Source organism: Lactuca saligna, chromosome 7 (genome assembly GCF_052625555.1).
Source record: "Lactuca saligna cultivar CGN05327 chromosome 7, ASM5262555v1, whole genome shotgun sequence".
Taxonomy (NCBI): Eukaryota; Viridiplantae; Streptophyta; class Magnoliopsida; order Asterales; family Asteraceae; genus Lactuca; species Lactuca saligna.
The window spans coordinates 26,795,058-26,822,056 of NC_136423.1; the positions used below are offsets into that span (position 1 = coordinate 26,795,058).

Sequence of the window (26,999 nt, forward strand, 5' to 3'; positions counted from 1 at the left end):
CTTATGCAATTGATACAAAGCAACGTCTTTCATAAAACATATAGATATTTTAAACCGTTTGTAATATGCGGAGCATAATGGACGTTTTTTTAAACATAATTGCATAGTTTTCTGAACAATTTACAATTCACGAACATAACATTTTAAGCAAACAATAATGGGTATAGTTTGGGGATTTCAATACATAGCTTTTACTGATTCAGATTTCACACATGAGTAAACATATAAATTATGACAGATTTAGTTTGTGATATACATTACTACAAGAGTACAATAGTTAATAATTATTTAAGTATAACTGTATTTACTCTACAAGACATACATCGAATTCAAGTACAAAAGAACAATACGTTTCACATCTTATTACTTGTAAAGTCGTTAACCTAGTTGGGAGACACGTCCTTGCGCGCTTACAAACATAACTAAGTGGAGGACTACTCTTATGAAATAGAGTCTTCTCGAGGGAGAACATAATTTTGTGTATAGATCTATACGAAATTGACAACCCCTCACCTTGTTGTTAGCTACAGTAGGGCCGACAGGTCTACGAGTGACAATGTCATAAAGGATATTGACATCCGATTCACGTCGTATCAGTTTAGTATGGTCATAAAACTCGCCAGTAGATAATAACGATATGTTTACATAATAATATACTTCTCATGAACAATTGCTTTAATAACATAAGTGTGGAAAAATACGTATGCCTTACAGTTTCAGAACCATTAAAGCAACAACACACATTCAAGGGAAAATATAGGATTTTCCCAGTTAAACTTCAGTATTTTACAAACAATCAGAGTAACGTTCTATACATTGTTTACATTACTAATGATAGCTAAGGAGATCATAAAAAAGTTTTCTTACAGATCAAACAAGATCATACATTACATGCTGGCGGTAGCCAGGGTTTTCAAACAAGGCATACGATACCTACCTTAACGAATAAACATGTTAGAAAATATTGGATTTTCTCGGAAAAAATACATACATTTTACAGATTTCTACATAGGATTTTATTACAAAAACACACTTATGAACTCACCAGCTTTATGTTGATACTCTCTTTCAAAACCGCTTGTATTCTCACGAAATAAGTAGACAGGTACCTCGGAAGACTTTTGAGTAGAAAGAGCATAAAGAGCCTAGACTTTATTTTGCTATGCTTTTGGTGTATCAAATTATGTATCAAACTAATGTAAATATTCTATTATTCAATGTGATGATTGTGTTTACTTAGATTACTATAATGCAATTGTTATGATACTACACATGACGTCCTCCACCCCCAAACATTTCCGCTGTTCCGGCTTGGGGGTGTAACAGATTGGTATTAGAGCCATTGTTTATAAGTATAGCGAACCTTACATGGTATACAACTATAAATACTAAGGGGCTGAACCTCTCTGAACTCAAAGTATACTTTTAAAATATAAGTATTTTATAATAAGTATACAAGTATACATACGTATCAGAATCAGTATCATAAGTAGAACAAAACAAAGGTATTTAGATGTTGGACATTGCGGTTAAACCTGGGTAGCTATGTAATCATTGTTGGATAAGGTGTCTAAGTCCATAACTTATTTGGTATATACTTAACCCAACCCGGCATGGTCCATTTGGCTTGCAGTTCACCCGAACTATTTATATGGATAATATTATGAGAAGAGTATATTTGCGGTCTATTAATACATTATATGTTATAATATATTAATATGAAATTGTGTTATTTAATTAATATTGATCTAAAATTAATTATGAATTAATTTAGTGGTCAAAAGGTGACTAATTAAATAATGGGCTATTATATTTATATGGTGTGGGCTAACACTCATTAGAAAATGGGCTAAGCTTAAATGGGAGTCCATGGATGATCCATGGAGCTTTTAACCCATGGATCCTTGGAATAGGAAAAGACATGGGTTATTAGGGTTTGCATGGTTCATAACCCTAATCATCTACACTATCTAAAGAGGCTTATGGTGCTTGAAAAGACACTATGCGTGTGTGCATAAGGGTGGCCGATTTCTAGAGTAGTTGTATACTCTCTCATAAGTTTTCCAAGTTTGTGGTGATTTGTGACTTCCACTTGAGGCATTCACATTATTGGTTCTTGGCTCTCAAACTCCTATGGAATCAACTCACTAACAAAGGTATGTAATTCTTCTAGTATCTTTTATGTTTAAAAGTACCCCATGTATGCTAGATAGGTTATGGACCTTGGAAAATTATTTTACATGTATTTTATACAAACATAGATCCGAGGTTTCTAGGGTTGCATGAACACCTTAGGAGTGTTAGTTTGCTCAAAACCCAACAATCATGTCTAGGGTCAATATAGCTTGATCAACTATATTAATTTGTGACATGACCAACATGTGCTTGGGAGTGACTGTGGTGTTGCACCAAGCCTAAAACTTACCAATCAAACAAGAGATCGATATAATAGAACGTACAACGTTAAAATATTATAGGAGTATTTTAGTTACTATAAGATAACAACAAAGTATCGAGCATAAAATTACAATACTATAGAAGTAGTATTAGACTAGACGTCTATTAACTATCTCTTTACCCCCATTTTCGTGTAGATATCATGGATGGATTCCATCTCCCTGGCGACTCGTACTTTCCCAACCATGGAAATGATGGATGGATAGAGGAGGAGCCTGAAGAAAATCATGAAATTCCCTTGGACGATGACTTCGCAGAACAGTTCCCCGAAGAGGCCGATTCAGAGCTTGAGGTCGAGGACCTACCTCAAGTGGCCCCAATACCAAATCGTAACCCCAACTTGTATTCGAAGGCCCAACACCTATGTGGTTCGGAAGCCTGGATAGGTGGAGCCATGAGCAAGGCCAACCCCGCCCGTATAATGGGGATCGCTGCTTCTACAATGTGAACGAGGGAGGCTCCGCAAACAGAGCTCTTACAATAATAGTCCGCCGAGTAGACTACAATGTTGAGCTAAGCGTGGTGGCCATTCAACAAACTGTAGAGCTTGAGGCAGACTCGGATGCCAACACAAACCGCATTCACAATCTCGAAGTTGCTTATGCGAGGGCTATGAGACACAACGAGGCCCTATAGCAAGAACTAGCTGCAATTTGAGTTGATGTCATCGAGAACCTAGCCCGTCTGTCGGTGTATGAAAGACACCTGCTTGACATGGAGCGCCACCTGGCTAACTTAAGGATCCGTCCGAGGAGTGCCCGTCGCCAGTAGGAAATACTCTATGCATCCTTTCTTTTTGTTTAAGGAATAACCTTCATATCTATTCTCTAAGTAGCACTTTTCCTCGTAAACATTCCTGTCTTACAAGTACTGTTTTACTAGTTCTTTAGGCTGTGAAAATTTTCCTCAACGTATGTTGTAGACCTACTCTTAGGTCAAATTTTCCGAACTCTGTGTAATCTCAATACCAACTATAGTGATAGCAATCATATTTCAGTTAAAGATCATCATTATCAAAAATATATTCTAGATTAGTAACATGCAAACTAAGTAACTCTATCAAAGTCATATCACTTCATCTTTGAGAAATGCCACCTTACAAATGTATCGTCAGAAATTCATTCAAGAATAGCCACTTTGAATACAAAAGTTTATTTCATATAGACTTCCTTTGTGCATGGTTATCAGGACCTTATAGAAGTCAGATTATAATATTCTCGGAAAGCAATATAACTTAGCTTATTTATTGCTTGTGCAATACCCACTTCCATAGAATACACCTCAGGAATGTTATCAAAACCATTCAGGGTAGTCCTCCAAGGTGTAAAATCGTAGATAAATTTGTGAAACACAACTACCAATGTCCATCGCTACTCACGAAATTGTTTCTTGTCATGCCATAGAACCATGTCTTTACAAGGGGGTAACCAACCAACTAGCGAGACACCAATTCTATAGATAGACTTTGCTACATTTAAGGCCACGGTCACAGCCGCCGTGAAAGCTGTCATGGCACAATTTGATGCCAACAATCCGAATGAGAATGGGAATAGTTTCAACACCTCAAATCGTAGTAACACACAAGGAGACTGACAATGACCTAGCCATGTTGATACTTCAGCTCCCAAACATAAGAGTAAAAAATGAAAATTCTGGAACAAAAAGGAGCGCAAGTTATCTCACAAACTTACGAAGATACAACAACCTGTGGCAACTTCTACAGCCACGACATCTGCCACTCCAGTACCAATACTAGTACGACAATATGTTGGGAATCTACCGGATTTCAAGAAATGCAACTTCCACCACTTATGAAAATGCCGCAAATTGCGATGTAAGAATTGCAACAGACATGAACACACCACTCGTTTGTACAGGGCACCGACACGATCAATCCCCCAAATTCTTAGCGTGGAAGTGGGTCAGGTTTGTTATAGTTGTGACAAATCTGGATATTTCAAAAGAGATTGTCCAATGACTATAAATGGCGAAGAAGATCGTTTCTGTAGGACCTCGACTCAACACATCACTTCAACTACCGATGCAAGTATATTTCGAGTATGCTATACATGTGGTGAAATGGGGCATTTCAAGAGAGACTGTCTGTTGGAGAGAAATGACGGAGGAGTATAACAACATGACATATAAGAGCAACGAGGAAAACCTCCCTTCCCTTTTGGAGATTTGGTACGTCTTTCAAATAAAATTTCTTTAAAGATTTAATCTAAATTAATATTAATATTTAGGGCAAAGTCACCCAGTCGACCGTCTTATTCATTTTAATTATCAATAACTTGTATATGCCAATCGATCATACAGGTACCGAGAAGAATCATAATATAAAGTATCGTCAGTAGTCATCAAGCACTTTCATTACTAGTACTCGCTTCTCGCAAGTACGATTTGTGGCAGTGGTATTATCGAGAAAACACTAGAAAGCCTACACATAATACACTGTCGATCACACTCTAGATACATCATCATTATAATAGACGTTTCTTTCAAATCGACCTAACACTTGTTTCTATAAAGAATGCGGTGTCGTCATTCGATAGGGATTAGTGTGGTCCTCACCATACCAAGTTCGTATGTTACGAAAACCCACCACCTTAACCGACCGATTATCGAGACCCTTGTCACTCGTAACGACAACTCGACATAGATCTCTGAATCGCCTCTCCCATATTCTAGACCCCGAAGTACTCATGTGAGTAGTACCATATCCTCCGAAACCTTTCCGAAGTATACCTAACAAACCATCCGGAACTACCAACTCATCCAAGGGGTTTAGTACAAGCATGAAAACTAACACAAATTCATATTAAAAAGGTAGTTCGTCTACATGTTGTGTCTGTGTCAACCATCTTCTACCGAGATAGCAGATTCACCTCGAGATTTCGATAGTCACTATAGAAGGCTCTTGAACCTAAGTTGGATAGGATCACCGCTTACCATCCATAGATTATCGGACTGAGTGAGAGAACCATACAAACATTGGAAGACATGTTGAGAGCATGTGTAATTGATTTTAGTAAGTCATGGGATGTCTATTTTCCCTTGGTCGAAATCTCCTACAACAACAATTATCATACTAATATCAAGGTTGCTCTTTTTGAAGCCCTTTATAGCCGTAAGTGTAGATCCCCTCTGTGCTGGGCTGAGGTGGGCGACATGTAGCTAGCCAAGGGACAAGTCCCCGACGACACTCTTAGGCCTAGAAATCATTTGTGAAACCATAGAAAAGATCATACAAATCTGGGAACGACTAAAGGCTTCGAGAGATAAACAAAGAGCTACGCCAATAAGAAATGAAGAACCTTGGAGTCCCAGGTTGGCAACCGTGTTCTATTGAAGGTCTCACCCTGGAAGGGCATGATACGCTTCAGAAAGCATGGAAAACTAAATCCAAGATTCATTAGACCATTCGAGATCCTTGCTAGGATTGGTCCTGTAGCATACAAACTTCGTTTACCCCGAGAAATTAGCAACGTACATCCTGTCTTCCACATATCGAACCTAAAGAAATGCATGTCCGATGAGGCACTTGTGATGCCCCTTGATGAGGTCAAACTAGACGAGAGCTTACACTTCGTGGAAGGATCAGTCGATATCATGGATCGGGAGATCAAACGAACAAGACAAAGTCGCATACCAATAATGAAGGTTTGCTGGAATGCCTAGCGTGGACATAAATTCACTTGGGAGCACGAAGATCAGATGAAATAGAAATATCCGCATCTCTTTCCGAGTCTGTGATTTGTATTATATGTTTGAATTTTGGGACGAAATTCCCTATAATAGGGGACTGATGTGACAACTCGAAATTTCTTTTTGTTCAGCCGTTCAAAATCAATTAAGTCAGATTCGTTTCTGCTATCGTTTAGCATTGTTAGGGGTTTATTTGGGTATTTTAAGCTCAGTACAATCAAGGTTTAGATTCAGCGATAAGTTATTATGAGTCATAACATAACATTCGTGCTAAACACTCCTTCAAGAGGAGTGTACAGCCATAAACATGAGTTTACGGCTGTACACCCCCACCCCTCATGGCCGAAAACTCCGCCTATATAAGGGGTACTTAGATATCATTCTCCAGTTTACACACTTCAAGTCTAGAGCTCTTTGTCTCTCTTTCCCTCTCTCTCTCTCTCTCTCTACCTTGATCGAGTTTTCATCTAAGATCTTCAAAGATGTAAGTGTTTCACATCTTGATTTGTTGTTACATTCCTTTATCTACTGGTAAATCCTTGTTTTCATATCATAAATTTCATCTTTGGCTAGATCTTCATCTTTCAACAAGAACACCAAGAACATACACTAGTTCTTTGGTGGCTAAAACCCCTCTTCAAGCTCCCAAATCGTAAGTAACTGCTTCCTATGCTTGTTATCTACTAGAAATGCTTGATTTTCACCTTGAAATGGACCAACTAAGCATGAACACGAAGGTTTTACGACCGTAAACCCATGTGTACGACCGTATACACCTTAATGGCCGTAAACCCTACTTGTTGGTCAAAGATTAGCCTTAAACTCTTCTTTAAGTTATGCATGGGACCTAGAACACTTCCGGGAGGCTAGAAAAGACCTTAAAACACCTCAAAATGCACACTTCATCAAGAGTGTAAGGCCGTACACTCCTTGGCCGTACACCCATGGATCGTAAACCCATGGACCATATACTCTTGGGCCGCAAACCCATGGTCGTACACACCTTTGTGTGGCCGTAAACTTCCCTCATTCAATCACATATGATTTTGAACACTTAGTTCAAGTGTTTCCTAGTCCCTAGGGTGTTTCCCCATCATATCTAAGTGGTTCTATACACTAATCTGATACATATATGTGTTATTACATGCTAATTAGGATCTGGTTGAGTCCGAGACTTCACTTGACGCTCAACATCCCTATTGTTCTTACATTCGAATCACACATCAAACTGTGAGTTCATACCCCTACGCTTTTATGGTTTTTAAATGTTTTCAGGGGGGGGGGGGGAATACAAGCCAAGCAAAAAAGGTTTTTGTGAGCTAAAAAAACGATTTCAACGAGCTAAAACTTATGCAATTGATACAAACCAACGTCTTTCATAAAACATACAGATATTTTATCCCGTTTGTAATATGCGGAGCATAAGGGACGTTTTTCTAAACATAATTGCTTAGTTTTCAGAAAAATTTACAATTCACAAACATAAAATTTCAAGAAAACTATAATGGGTATAGTTTAAGGATTTCAATACATAGCTTTTACCGATTCAGATTACAAACATGAGTAAACATATAAATTATGACAGATTTAGTTTGTGATATACAGTACTACAAGAGTACAATAGTTAATACTTATGTAATTATAATTTTATTTACTCTACAAGACATACATCGAATTCAAGTACAAAAGAACAATACGTTTCACATCTTATTACTTGTAAAGTCGTTAACCTAGTTGGGAGACTCGTCCTTGGGTGCTTACAAACATAACTAAGTGGAGGACTACTCTTATGAACCAGAGTCTTCTCGAGGGAGAACATAATTTTTTGTATAGATCTATACGAGATTGACAACCCCTCACCTTGTTGTTAGCTACAGTAGGACCAACAGGTCTACGGGTGACAAAGTCATAAAGGATATTGGTGTCCGATTCACGTCGTATCAGTTTAGTATGGTCATAAAACTCGCCAGTAGATAATAACGATATATTTACATTATAATATACTTCTCATGAACAATTGCTTTAATAACATAAGTGTGGAAAAATACTTATGCCTTATAGTTTTAGAACCATTAAAGCAACAACACACATTCAAGGGAAAATATAGGATTTCGCAGTTAAACTTCAGTACTTTACAAACAATCAGAGTAATGTTTTATAAATTGTTTACATTACTAATGATAGCTAAGGAGATCATACAAAAGTTTTCATACAGACCAAACAAGAACATACATTACATAATGGCGGTAGCCAGAGTTTTCAAACAAGGCATACGATACCTACCTTAACGAATAAACATGTTAGAAAATATTGGATTTTCTCAGAAAACATACATACATTTTACAGATTTCTTCACAGGTTTTCATTACAAAAACATGTTTTTGAGCTCACCAGCTTTATGCGGATACTCTTTTTCAAAACCGCTTGTATTCTCAGGAAATAAGTAGATAGGTACCTTGACACACTTTTGAGAATACGGAGCATAAAGAGCCTCGACTTTATTTCACTACACTTTTGATGTATCAAATTATGTATCAAATTAATGTAAATATTCTATTATTCAATGTGATGGTTGTGTTTACTTTCATTACTATAATGCAATTGTTATGATACTACACATGACGTCCTCCACCCCTGAACGTTTCCGCCGTTCCGGTTTGGGGTGTGACAAAACCCCTATGGTTAAATGGAGAAAATGTACGGATAATTGAAGCCTTTAAAAGGGCTTTTGGGAATCATCATAGGCAAATAATGAGTCATCATGTTGCTATAAACATTATGGAATCTTGATATTAAATTTTTAATGTCAACCTATTATTTTGACGTGTATTCAGGTTCAAGTGATTGATATGAGAATAAGTTTGTAACATTTTGAAGGCAGTTGATATTTCCTGTATCCCATCTTATTTGTTGATATTTGTAATTTTTGTACTCTTATACTCTTTAGTATATATCATCTTATTTGTTGATATTTGTAATTTTTGTAGTCTTGTACTCTTTTTGAACTTAAGATGTTTTGATGAAAATGAGACTTTGAGATCAAATACCGCAAAATGATGGTTTATATTTTAAAAATGATTTTAATGGTTTTTAAAAATAAAATCAAATAGATAGGTGTTTCTAAAAGCATGTGCATTACATTTAAAACAATTTATATTGAATACTTCTAATGCTTCTTAACCCCGTGTACCTTACATTTATAAACAAATTTTGTAGTTATTTTTGGAGTTATGACTTCTTCGGGTTATTTTCATTATCCATTTACTATGAAAAATTACTAATCTAACCAAATTCATTAATAACTTCTCATTTTTTAGCCAAAATTTAAGATTTATTTCAAAATAGCCATCGAAACCGTAGGTGGTTAAAATGGCCTATTGTATCGCCAATTTACCTACGATTTTGATTTTAGCATATAAGGATTTTTTTATTTTTTTTTTCACTATGAAACCGTAGACCAAAAAATGGTCTATTGTTTCCTCAGAGACGTCTACTGTTTCTCAAAGAGTAGATTAAAAGTGATCTACTGTTTCGTTTAAAAACCTACGGTTTTATGGTATTTTTAGTAATTTGACTACTAATTCATGTATGTTGACTACTATATATTAAAAGTAAAATATTTTTAGAGTAAAAGTTAGTATTTTTTTTTCATCTAAAAAAAAACCCATAGATTTTGGACAAAACATTAGACTATTTTTAATCTACTATTTTGAAAACAGTAGAGTTCTCAAAGGAAACTGTAGACCATTTTTTCATCTACGGTTTCGTAGTGAAAAATGAAAAAAAAATCATTATATACTAAAATCAAAACCGTAGGTAAATAGACGAAACAGTAGATCATTTTAACCACCTACGGTTTCAATGACTATTTTAAAATAAATCCCAAATTTTGGCTAAAAATTGATAAATCATTAATGAATTTGATTAGATTAGTAATTTTCCCTTTAAACTATACATCTAACTTTGAATTTACTCATATACGTTTTTCAAGCCTAATATATTATTTTCAATGTTTTCAAGGGGGAATACAAGGACATCTTGTACTCAAACTTATTATTTCATATGAAATGTTTCATGTTCAGTATGCTCTTAACATTGAAAACCGTATTAACCAACAGTTTGACTTGCAGAGTTAGTTTTCAAACTAATTGTGAAACTCATTATAAAATGTTATATTTTATATTTCACAAATGATTTTCCACATCATTATTGTTAAAATCATTAATCTTAGAACTTTTGATACGTCCTCTGAAACACTCCACAGATATACGCGAGTGGAGGACCGCCCATGTAACTAGAATCTAAAACAGGATTTTCCGCATTATTACTTGTAAATTCATTATTCTTAAGATTGGAGACACGTCCTCTGTAACACTCCACAGAGATACGCGAGTGGAGGATCGCCCCTGTAACCAGAATCTCCTAGAAGGAGAGCGTGACTTGAGTGTATAGATCTATATGGGGCTGACTACCCCGCACCTTGCTGCTAGCTACAATGGGACCGGCAGGTCTACGGGTGACAAAAGTCATAAAATGATATTGGACTTCTTATTGCCATATCTAGTCTATCGTATGGTTATCGAACTCGCAAACTTAGATAATGGAGATTTACTTTTTAGTAATAATGAACCTAGTGAACTAATAATCTTAAGAATTAGTTTACTACCTACTTATTAGTTTTATATACGTGTTAAAACTAACGCACTTTACAAGGATAACCAGGCTTTCAGAATACTTCATTAATGCTACAAGTATAGTAGATACTTGTACATTTCATTCTGAATCGATAACCAACCACCAACTTTTAAGGAAAATTAGGGTTTTTCCTGAGATAGCTTAACTGTTCTTAACCAGGCTATGTAACAAATGGATAACTAAACTTTTCTTATAAGAAAATATGGGATTTTCTTAGATAACAACTTTTTCAGAAAACCAAAGGAAACTTGTTCTTTTACAGAAACAAACCGCTTATGAACTCACCAGCTTTATGCTGATATTTTTAAAGCTGCTTGTATTCTCAGGTCAACGTTAGACAGGTATCCCGCAAATCTTTTGGAGAAGACGGAGCATATTAGCAGTCTTGTCTTTACTTTTGTTATATTGATGTATATATAAAACATGTAGTACTTCCCTTTCAAACAAATGTAAATATTTCTATGTAATGTAATGTTTTGAGTTTACTATGCTTGCTATATACATTGGTTGTGATACTTTACATGATGTCCTCCGCCCTGGAACATTTCCACCATCAGTTTCGGGGTGTGACATGAGAATGTGGAGAATGGAAGAATAAACTTGATCATGGGGAATATGAAAGCTTTACCTGTCACCAAGATTGGAGTTTATACTTTATTGTTAAGTAGTGGGTTTAGTTTAGATTTGAATAAATGTTGTTACTCACTAGAAATGGAAAGAAATATTATTTCATTTCATGCATTGTATAAACAAGGTTTTACCTTTTCATTTGATAATGAAGTTGGTTCGATTAATGCTTTCTTTAATAATGTTCTTTATTTTAAAGCATTACCTTGTGATGGTGTGTATGAAACTGTATCTGTTGTAGATAACTTAGGAAATAATGTATTGTGTATTGATCTGTTAATGATAATAACTTGGATAAAACATCATTATGGCATTTTCGTCTTGGACATATAAGCAAGAAACGCATAGGCCAACTCCAAAAGTCAGATGATAGTTGCAAATCATGCTTACTTGGAAAAATGACAAAGTCTCCCTTCATTGGTTCTTGTGAGAGGGGAGAAGGTTTGTTGGATCTCGTACACACGGATGTGTGTGGATCCTTCAAACATGCCATAAGGGATGCTAATCGTTATTATTTGACTTTTACCGGTGATTACAATAGATATGGATATGTCTAATTAATCAAGCATAAGCCAGAGACTTTTGAAAGGTTTAGAGAGTTTAAACATGAAGGTTTACTGATGATTACTGATGATTACATACCCTTCATGATTGTAATCGTCTCTCTATATGTGTGTGCTTTTAGTGTATGGTCGCATATTTTGTTTAAATGGCATGATATGATTTCTTGTAGTAGAAGGTAAATCGAATGCAAGCTAGGTTAAGTGTTAATTATCAATTAGAGTGGTAGAAAAAGCGCATTAGAATGCCGGATTAGATTAATCTGGATGAATAGAATCATATGATGTAACTTTAATAGTGCTAATGGGGATTGATGATGAAACTATGTGAGGTTTTATTATGATTGTGATATGTAGAATAAAGGAAATTGCCTATACAACGTGCAACATATGAATACTTGAGAGGGAAAATATTGGATGTGCTCCCTGAATACTCAAAAAAAAGTAGAAGATCATCTCTCTAAAGTTGTAAGTCAAGTGATCATATATTTTAATCATATAAAAAAACATAAGTTCAATAACATTTCTAATTTTATCAACTATTTGACTTTATAGGTAAAACTGAATCCATCTCTTGGAGATGCTTGGCTGTGTTTAGGAAATTGCATTTGGAAAAAAGGAGATTTACTTGCTACAAGAAATTGTTTTACCCTTGCCCTAAGCAAGGTTGATTATCACTTCACTTGTATATATTTTTATAAATTCTTACTAGTATTGACTTAATAAACATCCAACATTTTTCATTTTAATGGTAATACAAGGTCCAAACAAAAGGATACTTAGCCAATTATCAATGCTTGGAAGACGAATGGGTCAAGGCAAGAAACATTTCTTTTTTTATCAATGTGGTTGTTGTTTATGTTATATATATATATATATATATATATATATATATATATATATATATATATATATATATATATATATATATATATATATATATAGATAGTTTTTTTTTAATCTAAACTTTTTTTTTTTATAAATGTTTTGGTGCTGATAATCAAGAGGAAATTGTTGTTGAAAGCATAAAACGCGCAAAGGAATCTATTCCTTTATATGTCAAGGATGGGAATTCATGGTGTAAATTTATTTCATAATTTTGTTGGATAAGGTGTCTAAGTTCTTAACTATTTCTGGTATGTACTTGATCCGACCTCAGCATGGTCCATTTGGGTTGCATGGCACCATGCATTGGATAAACTAAATGAGAGTAATAACACTTATGGTTTATTAATATATTATAAGTTCTGATATATTAATAATATTATTTAATTAGTTTGATCAAGAATTAATTGAGTGATCAAAAGATAACTAATTAAATATATGGATTGATTATGTAAATCATCCATAACTTATATACTGGGCTAAGAGGCTCTATGGATTATCAAGTTGGGTTCCACCCATAGGATGCTCCATGGAGTTAATCCATGGGTCATGGAAATGAAGAGTCATGTTACATTAGGGTTTACCTAATGCAACACACTATATAAACCATGTGACATCTCCGAAAACTGGCTACACATGCATACCTGAGGGCTAGAGCCGATTTTTTAGTGTTATATTTTGTCTCCAAGTTTACTCCATAGCATTTGGTGTTGTGTGAATCATTTGAAGCATCACACTTCGGGTGCTAGGCTCACAAGGTTTTAAGGAATCAAAATCAACAACAAGGTATGTTATTTTATCTATCATTTAAGTTAAAATGTTCCCCATGTAGGCTAGATAGGATCATGAACTTAGGAAATCAATTTTGCATGAATCTTAGACAAACATAGATCAAAGGTTTATTAGGGTTGCATGTACACTTAGGAAATGTTAGAATGCTCAAAACCCATCAAATTTATCATGAAGACATAAGAAATTATTTGTATTAACGATTTTCCCCTTGCTATTCTTCCAAAAGACAACCCGCGGAACACTTGTTTGAAATGTTTGTCACTGGGGCATGGGATCACATCAAATTACATCAATCTTTAAAAGCATACCAAAATGTTGTAGGTTGGAAATCTACTTTGTAGATTTGACATGAAAAAGTCAACTTTTATCTGATATTCTTTCTTTCATGATGTAACAGGAAAAAGATGAAAGCGTGATGTGGAGGAAAAACTAATTCTGACTTCGTCTTTAATTGACCTTGTCAATAGGAATAAGTGGCTTAGTTGCCACCTAGTTAGGAGCACACGTTTATTTTGTTTTTGCTTTGCAGTTACTTTGTTTTGTTTGCTTTTTAAAAGCCTTGTAAGTCTTTGTTTTGATTATCCAGAATAAAAGAAGAAAACTGGGAATCTTTCCCTGCAACTCTGCCTTTTGCTTTATTTGGGTATACTAGTTTTGATCACAACAGGGGCCTGAACCAACATTTGGTATCAGAGCCTTCCAGTTTATGCCCAAATACATAAGATACGACAGCATGATAGGTTCCAGTCAACAGGTACCAAAAGATAACGGTGGGGTGTCGTTCCAGTGTCCATTGTTGACTTCAACAAACTATACCACGTGGTTAATCAAGATGGAGGCTATTATCGATGCTCAAGGTGTTTCGGAATCCATAGAACCAACAGTCGGAGTGACTATGGACGAGAAAAATAATAAGATGGCACGTGCCTACATCTTCCAAGCAATACCATAGGATATCCTCATGTAGGTGGCGAAGAAGAAAACTGCAAAGGAAGTATAGGAATCTTTAAAAATCTGGTACTTGGGTGCAAATCGAGTGCAAAAGGCAAGATTGCACACACTCAAAAGTGAGTTTGATGCACTGAAGATGAAAGAAGGAGATTCCATAGATGAATTCATAGGGAAGTTGAGTGGGATAAACTCGAAATACATCAGCCTTGGTGCAACAATGGAAGATAGTACTTTGGTGAGGAAAATGCTTGATTCTGTCCCAGAGAAATTTCTACAACTTGTGGCCTCGATAGAACAGTATTCAGACTTCGATACAATTCCATTTGAAGAAGCAATTGGCAGACTCAAAGCTCATGAAGACCGAGTACGAGTTCGTGGTGAAAACTCAAATGCTAAAGCGGGTTTGTTGTTGACTCGGTCTGAAGGGCAAATGGGTCAAAAATCACAAAAGGGCTCTCCTACTACAACAGGAAGAGGTCGTGGATCTTCCAATGAAAGGGGAGGTCGAGGAGGTCATCAAAGAAGAGGATCAAGGGGTAGAGGAGGTCGAGGAAATCAACAATCATTCCGAGATATAAGCAATGGTCGAGGATAGGGAAGTGACAAAAGTCACATAAAGTGCTTCAACTGTGACTTGTTTGGACACTTTGCATCGGAGTGTTCAAATCCCAAGAAGAAGGAAGCTGATGTCAATTGATGTGCCCGAAAGTACCCACTAATTTTAATATTTATAACCTAACAAACTTAACTAACTATGCACTTATAGGCAGTGTACCTAGTTAGATTACAATATAGCTTAGGTAAGTCGAGTGTCGATCACAGGGAACGGTGTCACTATTTACTATTAAATTAATCTAATTATTAACAAGCTAAAAGGGTTTTTTTATCTAATTTTGGAAGTTTAGATGAACTTAATTCTTTAACGATAACTCAATCAATAAATAAATTATTTCTATTAGTTCAAAGCCACTTTCACTCCATGGTTATACATTGGTTATAACTATTACTGTTGGTGACCAATTAAGATAGTATTAGTAGTTTAGTTCTAACTCTACTAATTATTAATCAATTCATGTAATTCTATTTATGTTCATACAATAGTTAACACATAATCAATTATTAACTAAGATTGGAGCCATGAAAGATTGATTAATCAAAACACAATTATGGTCATAATATGAGTTCTCTAACACAACTTAATTTAATTATTCAATTACTATTCTAAGATTGGTTTGATCTTAGCTCCAATAACTAGTGTTCACTGTTATTATTAGGTATTCAAGTTCATGCAACATTGTTTTCACTAACTACACAGAACAAGGATTCAAAGCAATTAAATAACTAATTCAAGCATGCTAGGTAAAATCAATCAACACAAGCATATCACCAACAATTAAAGTCAAATCTAATGCATTAAAACCATGAGTTCTAGCTTCATCTAGCTAATAGAAGCAGCTAGATTTAGCTAGATATATTAACAGTCAAACAAACGAATGTTATAATCCAAAACATATTAAAGTGTACCAAACTATGAATCAATTTATGTACTTCTACTTCTTTCTTGTTGAAACCAGCTTCCTGGTACTCTTTTTTGCTGATTTTCGTCTTTAGGAACCCTTCTCAGCCACCAAAAAGCTCTTCTAATCGTGATGGTTAAAGATATATATAGTTGCTAATTTTCCTCATTCACGTCGTGAATACTAAGATATTCACGTCGTGAGTTATAGATAGCCGTGCCCGTCAAGGATTCCTTCACCCGTGTACATATCTTCTAGAACATAGACTCACGTCGTGAATCTTGAAATATTCACGTCGTGAATCCGCTTTTCCTTGATTTTCTCGTCCTTTAATCTTTTAACTCCCAAAGTTTCTTCATTTGATGTTTTTAACCCCTTTTCTTCAAAATGTCTTTTTTTTTGCTGCAAATAACATTTAAACTCATAAGTACCATTATTCTAAACAAATTACCAGTTTATATATAAAAATGTACTTAAATATTGCCTAAAATAGGTATAAATATGGCAATATCATCAATCTAACACAGGTGCTAGAAGAAGAACATGCTCTGCTGTTAACTATATGGGGTGAGGATACGGATCACCAGGTATTGCTGAATGAAGATAAAGTGTTCCCAGTAACAAAAGGAAATGAGAAGGATACATGTTACTTGGATAATGGAGCCAGTAACCACATGACAGGGGTGCGCGAGTACTTTGCAGAACTTGATGAAAGAGTAATTGGGCAGATGAGTTTTGGGGACGGCTCAAAAGTTCATATCAAAGGAAGGGATACAATTCTCTTGGAATGCACAAATGGAGAGCATCAAGTCATCTCTGAGGTATATTACATCCCAACTTTACAAAGTAATATACTTAGCCTAGGACAGATGATAGAAGTGGGATACAAGATCGAGATGCTTTATGAATTCTTAAGGGTTCATGATGCTAGCAACATGTTGATAATGAAGGTACAACGTTCAAAGAACAGGTTGTACAAGATTGTATTGCATACAACACAACCTGTGTGCCTTAGTGCCAGCTTAAATGATACGGCATGGCCGTGGCATGCAAGAGTGGGTCACATAAACTTCCGTGTGATTGAGTCTATGGTGGTAAAGGACATGGTGCGGGGAGTGCCAAGAATTCACCATCCCACAAAGATCTGTGAGGGATGTCTAGTTGCCAAACAGACCCGATATCCGTTCCCAAAAGAAGCAGAGTGGCGTGTAAGATCTCCACTTGAATTGATTCATACAGATTTGTGCGGTCCTATAACTCCCTAAACACTAGCTGGAAATCGGTACTTTCTTCTCATTGTAGATGACTACAGTAGGTACATGTGGTGTCGATAATTAAAGCCAAAAGTGAAGCTTTCACTACCTTCAAGAAGTTCAAGAATCGAGTAGAAGGTGAAGGGAAATTCAAATTAAAAATGTTGCACACAGATCGAGGAGGTGAATTCACGTCAAATGAATTCACTGAGTTCTGCAATCAGGAAGGAATCAAGAGGCAATTGACCACACCCTACTCCCCTTAACAGAACGGGGTGGTAGAATGCTGGAACCGCACAATTCTTGAAGCCACTAGGTCCTGGTTGAAAGACATAGACGTCCCAGAAACACTATAGGGTGAAGCCGTTCGCCACATCGTGCAAATTTTAAATCGAGTCCCAACAAAAGGAGTAAAAGACATGACTCCATATGAAGGTCTACAGGGGATGAATCCAACTTTGGAGAACTTTAGAGTGTTCGGTTGTGTAGCTCACACAAAGATACCAACGAATAAACTCACGAAGCTGGGAGATAGAAGCGAACCAATGGTGTATTTGGGAAACGAAGTAGGAAGTAAGGCATTCCAGTTGTATTTCCCTAAACTAAATATACTATATGTATCAAGAGATGTCGTATTTGAAGAAAAAAAGGAAATGGGATTGGGCTAAAGTCCACTGTGAAGGCTCAATACTAAGTAATTCATGGGTCAGATTTCCTAGTGAAGGAATAGCCCAAGATACAATGGAGGAACTCGATCAACTAGTAGGAGAAATTGGAAGCCCTAGTTCGCCATCAATTGGGTATCAGTCATCCACAACACTACTCGATCATTCACCTCCTGTGAGAGAAGTCCCAATTAGTCCAGGAGACACCACGATTCCAGCATCAGAAGAAGTCATAGATAGGTCCACGTATGATGATACCCCTCTTCGAGGATTTAGAACCTTGACAGACATCTATAACAAAACCCAGGAGCTGGAAGATGATTCAGAGATGCTAATGTATGCAGGTGAAGAACCCACCACGTATGAAGAAGAAACATGTGACAAAGAATGGAGAAATGCAATGAAACAAGAGCTAGAATCAGTTGAAAACAACAACACATGGAAATTGACTCATCTTCCTAAAGGGCAAAAGGCGATAGGGCTGAAGTGGGTATTGAAGTTGAAAAAGAATGAAGAAGGAAAAGTAACAAAACACAAATCAAAAATCGTTGCAACGGGATGTACAACAAAAGGGTGTAGATTTTAATGAGGCCTTTGCACCGGTGGCTGGTTTGGATACAATTCGCTTGGTACTGGCATTGGCAGGAAGTACAGGGTGGAAAGTCCATCACTTGGATGTGAAATCTACGTTTTTGAACAGAATCCTACAGGAAGAGGTGTATGTCACTCAACCAACAGGTTATGTCATTGCTGGAAAAGAAAACGTGGTCTACAAGCTTAACAAGGCGCTCTATAGCTTGCGACAAGCACCAAGAGCTTGGAATGATCGACTTGACAAGACCCTGAAAGAGATGGGATTCCAAAGGTCTCTATAGGAATATGCCGTATACAAGCTCTAGAAACCTAATAACACCTTGATTGTGGGTGTTTATGTGGACGACCTAATCGTGACAGGTACAAGCGAGGAGCTGGTGGCTGAATTCAAAAGGCAGATGCTAAAGAATTTTGACATGAGTGATATGGGAAGTCTATCCTACTACCTGGGGATAGAAGTCCAACAAGGGCAAGAAAGTATCACAATCAGCCAAACCGGGTATGCTAAGAAGATATTACAAATAGCAGGCGTGGGAGATTGTAACCCATCAAAATACCCAATGGAACCAAGGCTTCCTCTAACAAAAGATGAAGATGGAATGCCACTCAATGCCACTGACTACCGTCAACTTATTGGCATCCTCCGTTACCTCATTCACTCAAGAGCGGACCTTAGCTACTCATTTGGAGTACTGAATACGTACATGGAATCTCCAAAGGAAAGCCACCTTAAGGCAGACAAACATATTTTAAGGTACATAAAGGAAACAACCAACTTTGGTTTAGTATACAAGAAAGGAGGAGAATGAAAGTTGATTGGCTTCAGTGATAGCAACTATGGAATGGATGTTGATGGCAGAAAGGGCACAACGGGGATGGTATTTTAGTTTTCTGGGAATCCAATAACATGGTCATCCTAGAAACAACAAACTAGCCCTGTCTTCGTGTGAAGCAGAATTCATGGCTGCAACCACAACAGCATGCCAAGTACTCTGGTTAAGAAGTTTGCTGAAGGAGCTAACTGGTTGGAAGGAAGAAAGTGTCAGGATGTATGTAGACAACAAGTCAGCCATAACCCTTATGCAGAACCCAGTTTTTCATGGGAGGAGCAAGCACATTGACACTAAGTTTCATTTCCTATGGGGTTGTATTGAAAGGAAACAAATTGCTGTGAAACACATTAGTGGTAAGGAACAAAGAGTAGATCCCTCAACAAAATCTTTGCCAAAAATCAAGTTCTTAGAGATGAGAGATCTTTTGGGAGTTATAAGGCTTGAGGACAAATGTCCGAATTAAGGGGAAGTATGTGGAGGAAAAATTAGTTCTGACTTGGTCTTTAATTGACCTTGTCAATAGGAATAAGTGGCTTAGTTGCCACCTATTTAGGAGCACACGTTTATTCAGTTTTAGCGTTACTTTGTTTTCTTTGTTATTTAAAATCCTTGTAAGTCTTTGTTTTGATTATCTGGAATAAAAGAAGAAAACTAGGAATCTTTCCCTGCAACTCTGCCTTTTCCTTTATTTGGGTATACTAGTTTTGATCATAACAGGGGCCTAGACCAACTCATGAAGTCAAACCCAGACTTATATTTCAATTCTGCTACTGTGAATATATATCTGGAAAATTACGAAAGGGCCCTCAATGGATTTGAAGCAGCTGCATCAAAAGATCCTTGTCCTAATGCCACTGAGGAAGTTCAAAATATGGTCAATCTTTTTGACAAGATAGACACTTTGTTGAACGCAAGTTGCTATCTTTGTTATTACCCTTTTGTTTTTAAAATCCAAGAAAATATATCTTAAATATTCAGATAAATAAAAGTAGAAATCAAGATTGGTTTTCTTGGACGAGAGCTCGAGTCTTTGATGTGAACTAATTAATTATTTTTCAGGGACAAATCAAGGCCAAAAGGCTAGCTTCTTAATTAATTGTCACAAAAGGTGGTCAACTTTTTTGACATTAATGGCTGGACTGCCCTTCACTGTTCTCATGTGCTGCTCGATTTGGAAGGTATGTCTTCTCGTTATCTTGAGTCATCTCTCCACATTATCTACCTATTTTTCATCTTTCTCAAAGCTAATGCAAGTCTACGACTACAACCATCAAAGAGTATATATTTGGATTGATCCCCTTTCAATATACTAGGTAACAATTCCTCACAACTAACTTCAAGCAACTTTTTTGCAAGCTTTAGATAATTCGGTAATAGGACCTTTCATTTTAAAGAAGCGAATGGCTTCAACACACGTGTCACGATACCTGATCATGCCAATACCTATTGGCAGAATTTTAGGGTTTGAAATTAGAAGATTCACCAGATATTCAGACATGTTCTTACTTTCAATGCGTTTGATTTCTAATTGGATCAGAACTACTCTCCACAAACTCAAGAAACTAACTGTAAATCATATCCTTCAGGTTGGCAGAAACTCTGAACAATTTCTTATTTAAAAAACAAGCAGGGTTCTCCTAAAGTTGTCATGGTTATATATGAGGGAAAAGAGAGATCAGTTGAAGCTGTTGAAAGGATTCGTCTTGCATTTCCTGTGGTATTTTTTTTGAAAATATGAAAAAGATTTCAATTGTTTTTTAAGTTAAATACGTTAATTAGTTAATTTCTAATACAAAAATTGAATTTACACTTTACAGATACCTATATATGCTCGAGCTTAGGATTTTCCACATCTTTTGGATTTGAAAGCAGCAGGGGCAACATATACCATTCTTAAAAATGCTGAGGTAAGTAAATTACCATTTTAGCCCTAGAGTATAGTTGATTTTTGCAAATTTGATTCTAATAAAGTAATTAGTTTCTCTTGTGAATTTGGACCTTATCTAAGGTTTTGTAATGTTTTTTTGGTCGCTAAATGTTTTCTAGGGGTATTTTAGTCATCTATGTATTTTGCCTATTAAGAAAAAAAGAAAAAAAAAACTGCTTGTTCCCTCTAACTCCAAGATGTTGTGTTGCTACTTGCTAGGGTTATAATAAAAATGTATTGTATAATAAAAATGATTAAAGAAGGCATGCATGCATGCGACTTTACTTGATATACAAATAGGGAATTACAGTTACTGAGCAGAAATTTGAAATTTTATATAAAGTTGGATTTAGACCTTGGGAACTATGAGCGGTTTCTAGATGTTAAGCTGAACCGTGATAATAATATCACGACAGGAAAGATTTACCATGTAACGAATGCATTCTATACTCTATTTCTGGAGAAACATGAATGATTTTTTTTAATATTTTAATTGATTTGATTGTGGGTGTGTGGTCTGTGATTGACAAGGCGAGGAAGGGAGATTATCTTGGAAAGACTGTTCAGGTAAATGGAGTGAAATTAAAGAATGTGATAGTTTGAGTTCCAGTTGGTTTAGATTTTGATAAATTATGTTTGTTGTTGTCAGCCTTGTGCCAGTTCTAAATGTTGTTGGGGAACAAGTCAGTTTACAATAATTGCCCCTAGATAGACTAGACTTTCTTCAATAACCTACCTACATGATAACAAATTTATTCATAATTTTTTCTTTTTTTCAGAAAAAAAACCAACCCAACACAGTGTTAGGGATTAAGAAGCTTCGGGTTGACGCCAAGTATATTAGCTTGCCGTACCACAAGGATTTTAATTCTTTTTTGGTGATCCCCAACACGAGATAAGATAAACATTAGTTGTCTTATCAATTGCTTTTTATATCATGCATTTTATCTTCTAACTGAAAAAGAGAAGCAAAAACTACAAGTTTGGTCTTGAATGATGCCTTACAGAGAGGAATTTGATAGCAACATTGGCGCAACATCTAATAGATCAGGAGTTAATTTGCAAGAGGGTGGTGTTACTGAGCCTATTGATAAAGTCACATAGTTAGGGAACACCTCTTAATAACACTGTACAATCAAATCCCCTTAATTCCAATGTATTATAATTTTTTGTCATGATGTTGGATGAAATTAATTGTTTTGGTATATATTTGTTTCCGTATTTTTGTATTATGCATAAATGAGTATCATAAAGACGCGTCGTAAATGCATTGTAAATGGTTGTTGAAGTTTATGACATGCAAATGTGTGTCATCTTCATGTAGGACATGGGCTTTAATGATCCTAAACGTGTGTCATAAAGTTATGACACGCAAATGCATGTCATCTTCCATTATGACAGGGCTTTCCTTGATACACATTGCATGTCGTAAATGAGCGTCATAAATGCGTGTCGTAAAATGTGTGTCGTCTCTCGTTATGACAGGGCCTTTCTTGGCACGTATTTCTGCATCGTCTGAGCGTTTTATGACATGCATTGCGCATCGTAAAATGTTGTTTTTCTAGTAGTGGTATAAGACCCTAGGGGGAGCACACGACATCCTTATATGTTTATATGCATTGTTTATGTGGATTGTGTGGGGTATGCTCTGGGAAACTCACTAAGCTTCATGCTTACAGCTTTGTTTATGGTTTTAGGTATCATTGTTTTGGAATGGAAGGGGTCAGAATAATCGTAGTGCACACACCTATACATTCCACAACGAATGATTTTGGGATGAACTCTGATAAATGTTTTACTTATTGATGATCTGAAATGTTTGGGATCAATGGTATCAATGTTTTAGCTATACTTAAAGTGAATTTTTTATCATTGATTTTTGGGTTGTTACATCATGTAGTTACCAACGAATGAATTCATGGTGACCCATCCAAGGTTGAAGCAATCAAGAATTGGGAAGTACCAAAGACGCCAACAGAAGTGCGTCAATTCATAGGACTTGTTGGCTATTACCGTAGATTCATAGAGATTTTCTCCAAAATAGCCAAGCCGCTTACAACACTAACCCAGAAGGATATGAAGTTCAATTGGGAAGAAAAAGAAGAAACTGCTTTTCAGAAACTAAAGAAAATGTTATGTAGTGCACTAATCCTATCCCTTCCATATGGGACAGAAGATTTCGTCGTATACTGCAATGCATCAAATCAAGGATTGGGATGTATGTTGATGCAAAGAGGAAAAGTTATTGCTTACGAATCACGACAACTTAAGGTGCATGAGAATAATTACACTATCCATGATCTTAAATTGGGAGTTGTAGTTTTTGCACTGAAAATCTGAAGACATTACTTATATGGTACTAAGTGTACTATTTTCACCGATCACAAGAGTCTCCAACGCATCTTCGACCAAAAAGATCTTAATATGAGACAACGAATATGGGTTGAATTGTTGAATGATTATGAATGTGAGATTCATTATCATCCCAGAAAGGCAAACGTGGTAGCAGATGCCTTGAGCCAAAAAGAATATATTAAACCCCGTCGGGTAAGAGAATTAACTATAACTATCCATTCTAACTTTACCACACAAATTAGAGAAGCTCAACTTGAGGCTCTAAAAGAATAAAACATCAATAACGAATCTTTGCGAGGAATGGAAAAGCAATTTATACAAAAAGATGATGGAACTTGACACTTTATGAATCGAATTTGGACTCTTAAGTTCGGTGGAATCAGGGACTTGGTCTTAGAAGAAGCCAACAAGTCCAGATATTCTGTGCATCTAGGCTTTGATAAAATGTATTTAGATTTAAAAGTACATTATTGGTGGCCAAATATGAAGGCTGAAATTGCTACTTATGTGAGTAAATGCTTGACTTGTTTTAGAGTAAAGACAGAACATCAAAAGCCTTCAGGTTTACTTCAACAACCAGAAATACCTAAATGGAAATGGGACCAGATATCAATGGACTTCATCACCAAGTTACCCAAAACTCCTAGTAGGTTCGACACTATTTGGGTAATAGTCGATAAATTGACTAAGTCCGCCCATTTCTTGCCGATTAAAGAGAACGACAAGATGGAGAAGCTGACTAGAATTTATCTGAAGGAAATTGTCAGATTGCATGGAGTTCCAAATTCTATTATTTCTGACCAAGATAGTAGATTCACTTCACGATTTTGGCAATCTCTACAAAAATCCTTAGGAACGCGTCTAGATAATAGTATAGCTTACCATCCACAGATTGATGTAAAAGTGAGAGAACCATTCAGACTTTATAAGATATGCTACGTGTAACATCCCGAAATATCAAGAGTAGAGTTGAAGGGCTAAAAGAGTAAATTGGGAAAGAGTGACTCGGCGAGTCCATGTGCGGACTCGGCGAGTAGAGTCGCGACTTGGTCGCGTGTTAAGTGGCCGACTCGGCGAGTCAGTGTAATGGACTCGGCGAGTAGGCGCTGAGTGGAGAAAACCCTAATTCTCGGGGTTGAGCCTTATATAAAGACCACTATGTTTTCCTCCCAGCCTCTTTATCACCCATTGAGCCCCAGAAAACCTTTAATCACGGAGAAGCACCATTGTTGAGTGGATTGGAGCTTGGTGAAGTAATGGTTGAAGGAATTTTGGGAAGATTGAAGGCTTGGAGCAAGGGGCTTTGCTTGGATTCGAATTGCATTGCAGTTGGGGCATCACTTAGAGGTAATATCTCGTTATTGACCTATTGTTATGTTGTTTCTTCATTTTGGGGTTTGTGAGAAATTGTCTATGGATGAAATGGGAAGTTTAGAGGTTAGATCTGAGGTTGCTACCTCAGATCTGGAAGGGAGAAGAATCAGAGAGCATGAAAGTCTCTTTGTTGGAGTGTTTAGTGAAGCTTACATGTCCCAAACCCTAGCCCAATGTGCAAACGGCTTAGATCTCTTTGGATTCACGTAAATTTTGCCACTTTACGTGATGGATGAGTGGTAGGAGACTAGATCTATGTTTTGGATCAATTGCATGACCTGAGATGCTTCTGTATAGATTCAGACCGGTGGTACTCGACGAGTCACATGGGGCGACTCGACAAGTTGCTTGAAGATGGCCTGGAACTCGACGAGTTGGAAGAACAACTCGGCGAGTAGGTTGAAGATAGCCTTGGACTCGACGAGTCCCAAATATTCTATGGTTGAGTCGAGAATCGGTGAGTCGAGGGATGACTCGGTGAGTCATGTGCGAGTGGACTCAAAGTTGTTGGACTCGGCGAGTCTCGGGGTGACTCGGCGAGTTAGGTTGCAGATTGAGTGAAGTTCTGATTATGAGAACTCGACGAGTCACAGGGTTGACGGCGAGTAGGGTCAGTCAGGGGTTGACTTAGACTGAGGACTTTGATTTCGACCAAGGGTTGGCCGTTGACTTTTAGGGTTTGGTCAGCGATGTGACCTTTGGGCCAAGAGAGAGGTAAAATAGTCTTTTACCCATAAGAGGGTGTTATGAGAGGATTTATTCTAGTCTCGAGAGCTATATTCATGAGAGTATTTGTAACATCCGGATTTTTACCAGGTATAATGAAAGTTTAATTATGTTATTTTGTAGAGGGACTCGGCGAGTCGGGGCTCAGACTCGCCGAGTAGAGACGCGGGATTGAGCGAAGGTGCGCGCTTGGACTCGGCGAGTCCAAGGTATGGACTCGGCGAGTCTATGCTGTGTAGTGAAACCCTAAATCTCCGGGTTTGTGGCCTATTTAAAGGGCCTTATGGCCGTCATTTGCGCTCATCCAACCCCCAGAGTGTGTCCCTAGAGTTCTTGAGCGTTTGGTGAAGGATTGAGAGCAAATCTTGACCTTGTAAGTGTTGTTTAGCAAGAAGAAGGAGGCTCTAGGAAAGAGGAAGCAAAGGAGGTTGCTATTTCGTGGATTTGGAGCTTGGATCATCACTCTAGAGGTATTATTTTCGGACCATTTCCTGTTTGATGAACTTGATGCAAGTTAGGGCTTATTATGATCATTTTTGGGGTGATTTGGTGTCCTTTTCATTCCCTCTTTGAGTTGAGACCATGGATCTGGATCCATAGAGGTCCAGAGGGCCTCACTCATCAAGCTTTATGAGTGAAAATGGAGTCCTTGGCCTTGTGTTGAAGTATTAGAGTCAAAATCATCATTTGTGGTCATGTAGAGGATATTTATGCATCAAGATTGTAACTTTACGTGCCAAATAAGCATGGGGGGACTGGATCTATGGATTAGTGGACTGGATCTGGCCTTTTGAGCAAGATTGAGTCAGTGCATGGCATGGACTCGCCGAGTCCGAAGAACAGACTCGGCGAGTAGCTTGAATGTTGCACGACCACTCAGTGAGTGGCCTCGCCGAGTTGGGATGAGTGAACTCAGTGGGTCAAAGGGGGAGTCAGGATGGACAGGTGGACCGAGTCAAACTGGACTCGCCGAGTTGTTCTTGAGACTCGGCGAGTTGAGTCGTGGTGGCCCCACAACTCGTTCCAGGTGGAGCTCGTCGAGTTGGGGAAATAGTCGACGTGTCAAGGGAGGATTTCAGG

General features: G+C 37.0%; 1 pseudogene; it reads left to right on the plus strand.

Moving 5' to 3' along the window:
* The first annotated feature begins 4,441 nt into the window (after positions 1-4,441).
* Positions 4,442-20,629, plus strand: LOC145006765 (uncharacterized; annotated as a pseudogene).
* Positions 20,630-26,999: the final 6,370 nt, after the last annotated feature.